Raw genomic sequence first — 14315 nt, forward strand, 5'->3', positions numbered from 1 at the left:
TATACATCCATTTGCTTATTTGCTTTTTTGTATAGTTTCAGGCAGGCTCTTCCTAAACTATGTATTTGTCAATGTTATTGTGGCTTGTTAACATTTTATTTTTAATATTTTTATTAAGCTTTGTACCACGATTGTTTATTAGGAAAATTGAAAAAGCAACAAAGTCTAATCGGTAGAAGTTATAGCACTATTTCGGAGATCACCACATCTCCTCATCAGAAAATGAATTAGCAACAAGAGTTTACGGGATGTACATAGCTCAGTGGTTAACGCTTCTGACTTTGAACATCGAATTCGCAGGTTCGATCCCTGCTGAAGTCTAGAAAAAAGAAGTCTGATGAGGAGATGTGGTGATCTCCGAAATAGTGCTATAACTTCTACCGCTTAGACTTGGTTGCTTTTTCAATTTTTCCTAATAAACAATCGTGGTACAAAGCTCAATAAAAATATTAAAAAAAAAAAAGCCACAATAACATTGACATAATTTTTTTTGGATAGCTCTCAATCCCTGCGCCAAATATCGGAAGACAAACACACTTAGGGCCGGTTGTTCAATGTCTGATTAGCACAAATCGGAGGTAGAAGCTCCGGTTAAGCAAAACTACTGCTTTATCGATCACATGTTACATGCATGATGTCGAAATCTTCGATAGTGTAGTGGTAGTGATAACCAGACATTGAACAACCGGCCCTTATACTTCTAAAAGCTTATGCACGAAACAACAACCATTCAATGCGATTTTAAAATCTGGGAGAAAATGGTTCCCAGTTGAATGATTCTTGCGATTTTATATGTGTATATATGTAGGTGTATAAAATTCCACAGCCTTACAATAAGTGGTTCCAGAGATAAGCGATATGAGAATTTCAGTTTCTATGGGAAGTGGCACGCCCACTTTTCCAGTATCTACCATTTTTCGCCGTAAGTAGGGTATTTACAATCTATGCATCTGTGCTAGGTTTCAGTTCCCCAGCGTAATTGGTTTTAGAGATATTGTGGTTTTCACATTTTGGTCTATATGTCAGATGCCACGCCCCCTATATATCGGGGTTAACATTTCTGGATTAGAAGAAGTTATATCCTTTAAATTGGTGTATGTTTCATAGAAATCGAGCCAACGCACAGTGTGAGATTTAGTCAATCTAGCATCTCAAAATTAATTTTTATATGAAGTTGTAGAGATATGAACTAGAAATTTGGCACGATCGTTAAGGAGATTATAAGCTTCAATATGGTGAAAGACAACTAGTTCCAACTAGTGTCAAAGGGGACTAGTTCCGAACTATCCTCAAAAAAACTAGTTGGGGACAATTTTTTTTACACATTTATATTCAAAATTTCTTCTTTTTTTCTCTTCTAACTAAAACTTGTCGATATATTGATATAAGCACCCACATACAACCATTTCTATAAAATTCTTCAAGTTTCGAACTTTAGTTTTCGATAATTCTTTGCAAATGAGAAAAATAAAAAGTTAATGTTGTTTCAATGTTAAATTTATTGATATCTAAAACATAATAAAGAGGAAAAACTAAAAAATTCAACGAAAGTTCTTAAAAGAATGGAAAATATTCAAAATAAGATATTAATCAAAAACCAAAATAAAGAAATTATATACAAATTATACAAAAGTAAAAAGCGAAAAGTAGAAATAAAAAAAAAATAAGGAATTTATACAAAAATAAAAATTCCAGAGAGCTGCAAGCAAAGTTTTTTATGCTAAATCATCAAATTCATCATTTAGTTGGGTGTCAGACAGAAGTGCAATGACCTCAGAAGGTAAAGTAGAACGCTTGGTTTTTGGGGGCAAACGTAAACTTGCAATCAAAGGGTCTGACGTGATAAGCAACCTATGCAATAAATCTATGTTGATGTCAACTCGGGACGTTTTTCTTGTGAACAGTTCGCGATACTGTCTCGACTCTTTATTGCGTGCTTTTTGCGCTTCTTCAAAAAAGTTTCCTATGGGAAGAATGCATGAAGAAATGATAGCTCCTCCATGAAACAATATTTTGTGAAGAGTTACTGGCATATAGTACCAAGGATATAAACTCAAATAAAGCTCTCTTGTTTCTGACGTAAAATTTTGGAACGCATCTATATTGATAAAATAGCCGCTGTTTATGCAAATAAGTATTACTCGAAACCGCTTGATCAGATCGACATTTATGCCTGTAATATCCGATGTCTTTTCTGCTTCTTTGAAAAATCTTCTGGCCGTATTGCCATCATTTGTGTTTCCTGTTTTCTGTTTCGGCATATCCACAAGAAGACCCATTTCGTTCCTAAACCTGTCTTGTATTTTTTTCTTCCTTCTTGCAACGCTCTCCTTATTTTCATCGCCTGATACGTACCATTTTTCTATTTCCAATCGGTAAGAAATGTGCAACAAGCACTCCATAAACCTTATGTAGGCATGTAGAGGTGAAAGACCAACAGCAAGCATATTTTCATCGATTTCGCGCTGTGATAAGGCATTCATGTCGTTCATAGTTTTTGGAGTTGCACCACATAAATAGCACGCTTGCGATGACGTGTAATTTGAAAGAGCGGTGCAGACTTTGCCGTCAATCATACATAGAATTAAATTGGCTTTAACCGTGAAACTATAACCGTGAAGCTCAAAGCTAGTTGGTTTCAAAACAGAAATTTGCTGCCGAATATGCTCCACTTCCGCTTTAATGACCTCACGCGTCTCTTTCGTGAAAATAAATTTGATCGGTCTACAATATCTTGTCGAAGACGCAGCTGGATTTTGCCAAAAAATATGTTTCCTTCCTTCAGCTCCAGAGTTAAGTTGAAGAGGCACCATCGAAAGAGAAAACATGCTTTCGTCTGACATGTTGTCATCTGAAAATTTTTGCTTGTAACGGTTCTGTTCAGCTCCATCGCATCCCCATTTTATTATTATGCTTAATTCATCCTGAATGGCAGGGAACGACGTAAAAACCTCATATTGTGCATCTATTAATCTTTTCACCGTGTGGTCTATTAAGGATTGCAAATTGATTTCGGCATATGTTTCAGTAACAGTAACAAGGCTTGGGTAGCACAATAATTTTGATTGCTTAACGAGGTCATAGCATGGATACAATTTCGGACTGTATGGTATCGTATGCAATCGTATTCCACGGTATTGCTCAGTTGATAAATTTTCGTCTACGATCATGGCCAGTGCTTCATCTGGTGTAAGACTTTTCTTTTCAGTAATGCTTACCCTTGCTCTTTTTATAGCTGTACCTCTCGAAGGGGATGAAGCCGACAACTCTTTGACAATGTTTGCTGAGTCTCTTTTTCCACAGGATCTCAGATGCATTGCGGTAGCCATAGTTAATTGTTCCGAAGCTACATTTGATATTAACTCTTTGCATTTCCGTTTTTGTGTACTCGAAGCACTTTCAGCAAACTCTTTTTCTCGCCTTCCGCGTTGAGGTATTTGTTTTGAAGTTGATGGTGCGTGATCAAGAGCAAAATCAACAGCAGAAATTTTTGAACTTAGCCAAATAGCATTGTCATGCATAAATCTTGCTTTATCACGGTGAGATTTGCTCCATCGCGATTGAAATTGGAAGCAAAGCTTTTTTATACGATCTTTTATTTTGGTATCGTCAACATCTGGTCCAAAAATTGATATAACGTGCTTTTCGACCGCTTCTGTTTTTTCGCTTTTCACCTTGCTCAACCAAATCCAAAATAGCTCCTCTCGCGATATTTCACTCATACTAAAAAAAGGCAAAAAATGGGCAGGATTTTATTTGTTAAATTTGTTTTGGGCACATTAACAAAGATTCTGCTGGCATTCCCATCACGGAACTCCGTGGGACTTGGAAGTTCTAGTCTATCAAATATTTGAAAACTTTAAAATTTGTCTTACCTTTCAGGTGGTTATAAAACAATTTTTTCAAAACACTTGAGTGCAAAAATAAATATTGTATAAAACAAAAATTTTAAGTTTAAGTAATAACCTTCAATACAAAAAATATTTTAGGCCAAAAAAACCACTCACAACTTCGACCTGATCACTCAAACTTTTGTGATCAATGCAAGCTTGCAAATCAATTCTAGCATGCTATGCAGTTGCACGTGTTTGATAGCTGTTATCACGCCAATAACATTTTTTTATTCTCTTTTGTGTTTGTTTTCGTAACAATTGGGGTCTCTTCTCACGTAAAAAAAAATATGAGCGAGTTACGAAAACATTTTTTTTTTGAATTTCGAGATGCCAGATTGATTAAATCTCACACTGTGCAACGGTGCCTGCAAAAGGGATTGCAAAATTTTCTTGTGGCGTATTTATATACAGATTATATTTGTATGTATTTTTGGACAACTAATGGGAGAGCAGCATGGTGTTTTACATACAACCCTTTAAATTTTTTAAACAGTAGCTTATACATGTTGAGCATTGTATTCCTGTACTGCTCTCAGCAATTTAGATGGATATTCCGGATGCTTGACGAATACTTTATATTTGTCCCAGTTGCTCTAAAGTCGGAATGTAGAGATTCTACAGCTTGCTCGCTATAGAATCCTAGACCCTTGCCTACATGCATGCATGGTCTTTTGGTCTTGCAAACATGTTATTGTTTTGTAGATATACTTGACAAAAACTATTGCAAGTATAAAGAATACTTATATTCGAAACTTAAAAAGAACAAATCGTCGCTGGAATAATAAAATAGTGTAACATGAAAAGTATAGTTTTGAGAAAAACGAATTGGAAGTTTTTATAAACCATTACAAACCATACAAATACAATTTCGTTTTTCGGTAATAAACTAGTGAGCCAAAGAGATATTTAAGAAAATTAACGATTTTTCTAATAGATTAAAGGATTGTCTATCCAATGGTGCAATTATCGAATAATAGTGTATGTGGCATTTACACTGTTTCTTTACTCGAGCGACGAAATGTTGTGCGCGCACAATCTTCTCGTTTGAATTGAATTTATCGGCATTTTGTGCATAAAACAAGCTAAGACACTTGAACCATATACTAACATGATTGTATATAAACCGTATAAGTTTCATTACAAAATAAATATAAACTGTAATGTATCAATTTACCATCTAGAGCGGGTGCGTGAAAATTTTAAAAGAAAAGGAATAATTTTCATTCAAAATGAGTTTTTTCAAAAACGGCTCGATAAGTTATGGGCTATAAAATTTTTACAAGTTATTCATAACATAGTTTACCCAAATTGGCAAAAAAATATGATGTGCTATGACCTTCGATTTAACGTTGGTTCAGGTCCACCGTGCACTGATTTGGCTGAAATATCACTAACTAATTATTAAAATCTATACATATTCAAATATTTCGTTGTTAACTTCCATATTTTTACAAATATAAGGTTCTTTGCTTACACCGCTTTCTGTTTTTGTTTGCACATGCAAATCAGCTGATCGTTTGACACTTTTCATGAACTTACAGGAAAAAAACTGCGGACTAAACCCTGTAACTTCTGACTAGGAACAGTTACTCAGTTACTCTCTCAAAAGTGTTCCCACTTACAGGTTTTATGTCAATAGGAACGACTTCCTGTAAGTTCTGACTAAATCCTGTAAACCGGACTGCTATTGGAACATACTATATGCATTTTAAGGATCGATTTCTAAAACACCGGGATATTTTATCTAGTTTTGCTTGCCTCTTTCCTGACAAAACACCATATTTTGATGAATTATCTTGTTGTGAACTTTTTGAGAAATATATGTCCATTTTACATGATTCGGTGCAAGAAATATGGACAAGTGAAGTTTAACTTTGGAGAAAACGCATCACTGGTATAAATATTCAAAATTCATTTGAAGCTTTGGATATGTGTGACTACAATGCTTTTCCAAATGTTCGTCAAGTACTTAGAGGCAGAGCTGTTTTACCTTATTCGACTGCCGCGAATGAAAGAACGTTTTCAACTTTGAGACGCTTAAAAATTTATTTGAGATCAACTATGAAAGAAGCTCGTCTCAATGTGCTAACTTCTCTAAATATTCATCGCAATTTGGATGTTAGTTTTGACTCAGTATTAAAAGAATTTGTATCTGTACTTCGGCGAATTGTATAATTGAAAGCAGAATAATTTAGAAAATTACGCATCATGTGGCTTTCCTTTGAGTTGTGCTGAATTATATCCACAGTTAAATATAACTAGTGGACCCGCATGGCGTTAATACGCCCAAAATTGAATTTCAAAAACTTAAAAGATATTCCAAATGTTAGTCAAAGTTATAAGAGATCCGAGTGGCATATTTCATCAAAACCATGCAGCCGTGTCTGAGTAAAGAGCAGTCTCGCATTGTGCATGTTTTTATTTTCATCGAAATTCAAATCACCCTATACCGGTGAAAAAAATTCTTTGTTAAAAAACTAAAACTTTATCATACATCTACAGGTTAAGTATTCTCAAAACAAAATCTTCTTAAATCTCTTTCATCTGACATTGTGATACACATGTTCGAACAAATTTCAACCCTCCTAAATAAAGGTCAGGAATAAATCTCTTTCCCATCCATTTCGATTTTTAGCCATCTTTTAGAAATTCATCCAACTTATTGAATAATTTAAATGTCACTATTTAAACACGTGGCAACTCTCTTCAAACATTCGAAATGTTTAATCTAAAGATTTCTTAGCCCTTTTCAACAGTATTTTCAAGCTTAATCATTGTTAACTCTCCTTCACCGGACACTATGATACATATTTTAATTAACTGATAAATTAAGTGGAATTTTAACTTTCAAACATATGGCAACCCCGCTAAATGAATTTCAGAAATAAAAAATGATTGTGTTGGTTATTGGCCGTTTATTTTAATTTAATAACTTATTTTTGAACGTATGCCGTTTGTTAAATAGAACATTAAATGTTTTTCTGCTTTATTTACTTTTTAGTTTTATTTCGCCTTCAGTCTGAACGGCCTATAAAATAAATTATTAAAAAAAACTAAATAAAAAATATTCAAACGCCCTTCGATTGATACCCATGGGCGTAGTAAGGTAGCACCAGGAAATGCTATCTCGATAATATAGATCGGTTTGGTGAACAGCCAAGACATTTACTTCTTAAGTAATTACAGCTTAAAACGATGAATACATTTTTATTTTATCTTACGAAATTGCAGAGGTATATAACATAGTATACCAGAGGTTCCCAAACTTATTTTTCTCGTAGACCTCTTTCAAAACTTTACTGGTTTCGGTGGACCATCTGATGCTAATCTCTAACATATTCTGAAAGCTCATCAAAAAATGTGAAAATTAAATCTAGCGATGTTAATCTGCATCGCGGGTGAGTTCCAAAACTAAATTCGGAGTGGCAAATATAAAAATAAAAAATTATCTTGTGTTCTATTTATTAAAATAATGTGATTACATACTTGCAAGTTTTAAAATACAGAGCTCGTAAAGCCATGAAAGAACTATCTCGCTTTGAGGAGTTATATTTTTTAAGAGCAATAAACAAACTCCTCACATGGTCCGCTCACTCATGAATTTGCATGTGATGTATTTGTTAAATAGTTTATTTGTGTATGGCATCATTTTATTTTCATCGCTCCGAGTTTTAAAGTGATGCGAAAAATACAAAACATAAAACTTGAAACAACAAAACCACAAAGCTTTTTACGCCAAACTTCAAAGTCAGAAACTATCAAAAAACTAAAGACCGAATCTAAATAAATCGTTGATAAACAAACAAGCAAGCAAGAAGCTCAAGAAGTGTTCCACTGTCTCATGCTCTTCAAAGAAGGATGGGCAAATGGAGTTGTTATTTACGCCAATCACAGTAAGGTGTTTGTGCCACGTAAAGTAACCAGTCAGCAGTCCCGTCTTCTCAGTGAGACGAAAAAACTAGATAGACCTTTTGAGATTGAAGGCAATGTGAGTTTTTCCCACCTGCATCCACACGATGGCTCCCAGTCATTGCTGAGCGAAGTATGCAGCCAGTTTCTGATGGTGGCTTCGATGGCCGAAGTGGGAAGTGCTATAACTGGTTGCGGATCGGGGAATGCCTGGTCTAAGCCAACTGTGGCCAAAGGGTCAGATGTCTTATTTCCAGGTACTCCCGAGTTGCCCGGAATCCAGAGTAAAGCAAACTCGTTATCCTTACCAACATAATTTAGTCGAGACCTGCATTGCCGAACTAGTTTTGAAGTACTTAGATAGAGGGCTGGACAATGCCTTATGTGAAGCTTGGCTATAACTTCCCCTCCACCTATTTTCCACCACGTAGTCTATGGCTTTGGGGACTGCAAATACCCCAGCCTGGAAGACCGAAGCATATTCCTGAATAGAATATGTGAAGCTTATCCCCATTAACTTTGAAAAAATACTCCAGATCCTGACGCTGAGTCAGTTTTGGAGCCATCAGTGAAGATTGGACAATGTGCAAGAGCGGGCTCAGTGCTGAAATTAAACCAGCATTCCCCTGAGGGTACTCTCTCTCTCTCTAGAATCTCTTCAACAAAGGTAATGGTGGCGTACTATCCTGTAGCATTGAAAATCACGATGTAGGGAGACAGAGGATGGCGCTACTTTTTTCTTGGCGAATTTGACAGAATCAGTTGTTCGTGTGACGTCATTTTAGCAAACTGTTTGTATGTATGCAGAGATGTTTATATGCATGTAAATATGGCGACCTCCGTGGTTTGACGATTAACACTCTTTCTTTCCTCCATCTCCAGTTACTCTTTCCTATTCGTAGCTATCTTGACGTCATCACCCGCAGGAATGCGCAATCTTGGATTCTATCATTCTTGATTGAAAATAAACAAGTGCTCAAATATTTGCCGCCTGCAATATCCGCGTCGCCTCACTTAGTGTTATACCAACACCCGTTTCCTTTTAGTCTGTAGGTGACCTTTAAGGATTCCCCACGCATGATGGCACAAAGTGACGGTAAGTTCACCAATGCGTCAAGAGCACTATACATTAAAGTTAAATAAATAGGCTATCAAGCAACCATTTTGGTTCCTTACTATCGAGACCAGATAAATTTTCGTGAACCCACACTTACAACCCGTGGACCTCCATATTTTTTCACGCCGACCCCTGGTGGGCCAACTGGGTCACTTTGGGAATCACTGTGGTATACGGAAAATTTAATTTTTTATATTTTTTATTTAGAATACGTCTTGTCCGGATATTTGGTATACAGGTACGTAGAGCTATGAATTTAAAACATACTTCAGGTTTTAGTTGAGCTATTCGCCTTTGACCACTATGTTCTGTAAACTTCCCAGTACTGCAAAGCTTTTGCCAATCACCTGGGAGTGGCCAGAAGTGATTTGTTTGCTTACGGTTCAGATCGCGGCTCAATTCGTCCGGATATTTATATCCACGTATCCCCTGTGTAGCGACCAAACACCCGTTTGGTAGCGAACTAATATGACAAGACGTATAACCCCGCGACCTCTTGGTTTGGGTCCCTGCACGTTAAAACTTTTCCCAATGAAAAAAACCATGCCTCGGATGATACCCCCTTCTTTTGCTGACGATCACGCCAATTGTAGAAAGGACTATGATTTGAGGGTATGCACCTGGAATATCCGGACCTTTAATCGGGATGGTGCCTCTGCCCGGTTCGTTGATGTCCTCGGGAAAATAAAGACTGACATCACCGCCATCCATGAAATGCGATTGTCTCGTGGCCGATTTGTCTCATTCTCCGATTTGGGTCATATTCGAGATATAAATATATTGGTAAAGGTAGGGGCAATATCTACTATTGCACAAAAAGAGCTGCAAGGTGGCTATGGAGTCGAGTTATTGGTAAAAATCGTCAGTCAATCGGAGACACCATGGATCAAAGTTAAATTTCTACCGTTAAATCAATCACCAGAACGATTGCGGTCCTTGCTTAACGGCGACTAAACAGAATAAAGACAATTCTTGATAAATGCATACAAATACAATTGTAACACTTCTAAGGTATTTCGTCTGAAATAAGTCTATGTATATTGGATTTCTGTGGGCTAATAATACTCCCGTATTTTGAAAACGCCACAAATTGTACTATACAGATTCAAGGACGATTCACCATCGGACCAGATAATTGTTGCCACAAGAACTCTTTCACGGACATAACGCTTTCATTAGGTTATTTAAGAGGGTAATGGAGGAAATGCCTTCTGACGACCACCAAACGTGAACGAGATTGTTGGTAAAAAAGTTGGACCAAATCTTTAAATAAAAAATTAATTTTGGGCGCGACGAAGTTTGCAAGGACTGCTAGTAATAACATAAAAACCGATTTGGTTTCTTTTAACTCGTAACTTCAATTCCAGTTCTCCTTAGATACAAAAATTTAAAACCAAAGGTTTGTCTCTACGGGAAGGTATTTGTAGTATTGAAGAGATTAAAAATAATAAACTCAAATGGAGGAAAACAACTATTTGAAAACAGTTAAATTCAGTCTTGAAAAGAAATTAAGGACTCAAATCGTAGTGTACTATAATCCTCATTATTTTTAATAATAGTAAAAAAGTGACAACTAAATCAATGCATTAACGCTACTGGAAATATGAAAATTTCGAATTCCGTCCAATCCTTGAAATAAACTGAATAAAAAAACAAATATTAAACTGAACTTAGATTTTTGGTTGTTTTTCGAGCATATTTGCTTATTTTCTTCGGTCCTGCTCATCACACATCACTTCAACTGAAACACCACTTTGTAGTTTTTCCAGAATACTGGTTAATCAAGGAAATGCAAAAAGTTCCAATTTGGTGTGCGTGGCATGCATAAAAAAAGAAAGTTGTAGGTATTGAGGTAAAACTGTTTTGAATTTGCACTTATAAAGGTTACAATCTTTTGTTTTAGAGACTTGCATTAATCAAGGAATTGCACGTATTGAGGGTTGCGGTTACCGTGTACGCACTGTATACATTTTTCATCGGATAAACAGAAATTGAGTTACGAATAAGGCTCAAACTACGAAAAACGCGTTTTTATGCCTTAAGTATGCATATTTTTTGTGCTTCAATAGATCTATAACACACACAGTGTTATTATCCCGATGAAATCCTTGACGGTGGTACCGGGTGGGGAACGGTACATGACGGTAGGAGGTTTAGTTTGGGTTAAAGTCTCACACTGACAGGGTTAGGCTTCGATGCTTCCTCCTCGTAAAAAACATGTGCAGTAAAAAGTTAATTATTTAAATCGACGAATAGTTTTGTATCAACTTTTGTGAACTTCTATTTATGTGTTTGTTAACAACATACCACTATTGGTTACAAAAATTTTAAGCTATAATAAAAATTTTTTAGTAATAATTATTGGTTTATTTTAATAATTTATTTAGCTGATCAAATCATTTGAATTAAACTTTCTAAACAGGTGGCAACCCTCTTCCAACACCTCAAAACTATTCTTAGCATTCAAACTAAAGATTTCTTAAGTATCCTTCGTTTGACATCCATATTATGATATTTCGTATAACTTGTGAATAAGTATACTAAATTCGACATTTCAAACAGGTGGCAACCCTGCGGATTTGGTGTCCTTGATTATTAAATAATGTGAGTTTAATTTTTCAAAAGGTGGCAGCTCTTTTCGACAAACTAAAACCAGTTTGCACATCTACAGACCAAGCGCTTTAATCTCTCATTTTTGAAAATCGGGCCAACGGTACAGAGGTTTTACCCTGAACAAAAAATCCCTTCGCGTATTATGTATATAGACTAGCAGACCCGGCGAACCTCGTCCCGCCCAAAATAAATTTTTATTTATTAAAACTTTTTGGTCGAACATTTTCACCAACAATACACGTCTACGATTTTCATTGGCACATTCATTATGGTTTGGTGGTCATTTGCCGCTTTAAATAACCTAACGAAAGTGTTATGTCCGTGAAGAAGTTCTTGAAATACTCCAATTGTGCAGCATTTCATAGCACGGTTAATCGCAAAACGCAATAAATTTGAAGAACCTTTTCCTCTTCACTCCCTGGCGGCAACAACGATCCGGTTCTATAGTGAATCTGTCCTAGCAGCTTTATGGTATAGCGGGTAGCAATTTCAAAATGGGTGAGTATCATTTTTCAAAAGTAATACTTGAGGGATTCACAACGGTGTCGTAAGTGTCGTATTGTTGTATATCGTAAACATTAAAAGCTTAAATAAATGTTTAGAGAACTTGAACCCACAACCAACTATTTTTTAACACTGCGAAAATTCATAATATGACTTCGATGGTACTTTGCGAACCTCAGTAGCATATTTTTTATGCGTTTAAAGCTCACGAGATACAACAATACGACACTTATGACACCGTTGTGAATACCCCAATTATATATGTACATACACAGACTTATTTCAGGTGAAATACCTTAAAAGCTAGTTTCACGAAAGCAATTTGAGTGAAAAATGAATTTTTTTCTGACAGGTTCCATATTAAATTCAAGTAAAAAATAAATTTTCATTAAATTGGTTTCATGAAACTGGCTTTTAAAGGTATTTCAACAGGTGGTGATTTGATATTTACCACTGCACAACTCAACCCTGCAGCCGCGCCTAACAACATACACCACCTAGTTACATGCTCGTCATACTACCAGCTTTGGTTGATTACACATTGCATCTACTAATTTTATGTTGCGTGCTTTTAGGCTCCAATGGCGATTGTCAGAATTCCACTGCTGCACACTGGGGCCGCTTCTTAGAGGGCGATGCTCAAAACTCATTTTTCGAAAGTTGGTTTAAGATAAAAAATATATACCAGCAGAGTCATACAATGTAGCAAATCTCGTGTATAAACATTGTATTCCTAACTATGTACTACCAGTTGCCGCGTACAACAGCTCAAAGTTAACTTTTCAGTCAGACAATTTTTTCACGATACCGAAAGCGAATTCATATGTGTTATTAAAGGCTGTTTTATTATGTTTAAGGTTACTATTAGTTTAAAAGGAACTACGCCGTTGAATAAGCTATGTGAGTTGACTGTTTTACAACTTTACATCATTACACAATTTCAATGGTTTCTGAGATATAAGGAAAAAATTTGAATAAACAATTTTTTTGATAATGAATTTTTAAAGTAGTTTTTTTCCTAAATGCGCAAGGTTCGTTTTCCGAAACTTTTTTTGTTATAACCGCAAGTCTTTATATATAAGTAAACTTAAAAGATTTGCACAAGAACTTAGCGGTTTTTTGAGAAAAATATGTTTTAACGTGAACTTATTAATTTTTGTCAAGCACGTTTTGTCATTATTTTGTCAAAAATATGTTCCAAGTGGGAGTGTTTTAAGAAAAATTCAAACTAAATGGAAGATAATGGTATATACCGCCAATACTGTTATATACTGTTATTTTTTATTCCAGAAGGAACCCTTTTATCCATTAAAGATCGGCATTTGTGCGAAATATTATTTAAAAGCCCGTCTAAATTACTACAATGCAAGTTCACAGATGTGGAACAATATATTTCCAGCTGCCCAGCTTCGGAAAGAAAGAAGTTGCAAATATGATTGCGCAATTTCAAGAGCTACATTACCTTAAAGTGGAGCAGATGCGGTAGACACAAAAAAAGATTTTATGAATCGGAAAAAGCGTGGTTAGAAAAAACTTGTCAATTTGTGGTGTATCAGATACCTAAAGTAGGAAGGCCCACTAAAGACTTTGGGGAATGTAGGGACCAGTCAAAACGTAGGAAAACTGTCGAGATTCGTCAAGATTATTCCCACGAACAATTAATGTACGCAGCACAGATGAGCCTGCGAGCTAGTGGAAAGCGCAGTGAAGCCTAACAAGTCTTCGGCACTATTAAGCCCCCATCTGAAGCAACTTCTCTGAACTGCCGCTTGTTTTTTTTTTATCGAATCGCGAAATAAAGATTTTAAAGCGTATCGTGAACGTTTTAGCCGAAAAACTTCAAGGAAAGCTGACCTTGAAGATATATTTCATCGTCTACTTTATTCTTCTGATCCTCTTATAACGAGTTTAAGACCTTTACAAACAGTAAAAAGAAAATCATTTGATCCACAAGTAAAAGACATGCTTTTAGAAGAGCATTTTGAATATACACAACCTGAATCTAATGGTTCTGAAGACGAATAAAATTTTTTGTCGTGCCTTGTACCGTTTTCTTTTTGTTTCTATTTTAAGTAATCTTCGTAGCCCGTTACCATCATTACAATTATCAATGTACAATGAATTATTTAGTTTTTCAGAGTTTAGAACACGAAATGACTTATTGGAAATAGTGGATGATTTGGGTTTATTCTTTTTCCCTAAATATCTACATATTTTTCAACTTAACAAAAAAAAAAATGTTGAACAGTGTTAGCACACAAAATAATGAAATAATTTTA

The sequence above is a fragment of the Rhagoletis pomonella genome, unplaced genomic scaffold (genome assembly GCF_013731165.1).
Source record: "Rhagoletis pomonella isolate Grant_MI unplaced genomic scaffold, Rhpom_1.0 Rhpom_scaffold_00009, whole genome shotgun sequence".
In the NCBI taxonomy this organism is placed as follows: Eukaryota; Metazoa; Arthropoda; class Insecta; order Diptera; family Tephritidae; genus Rhagoletis; species Rhagoletis pomonella.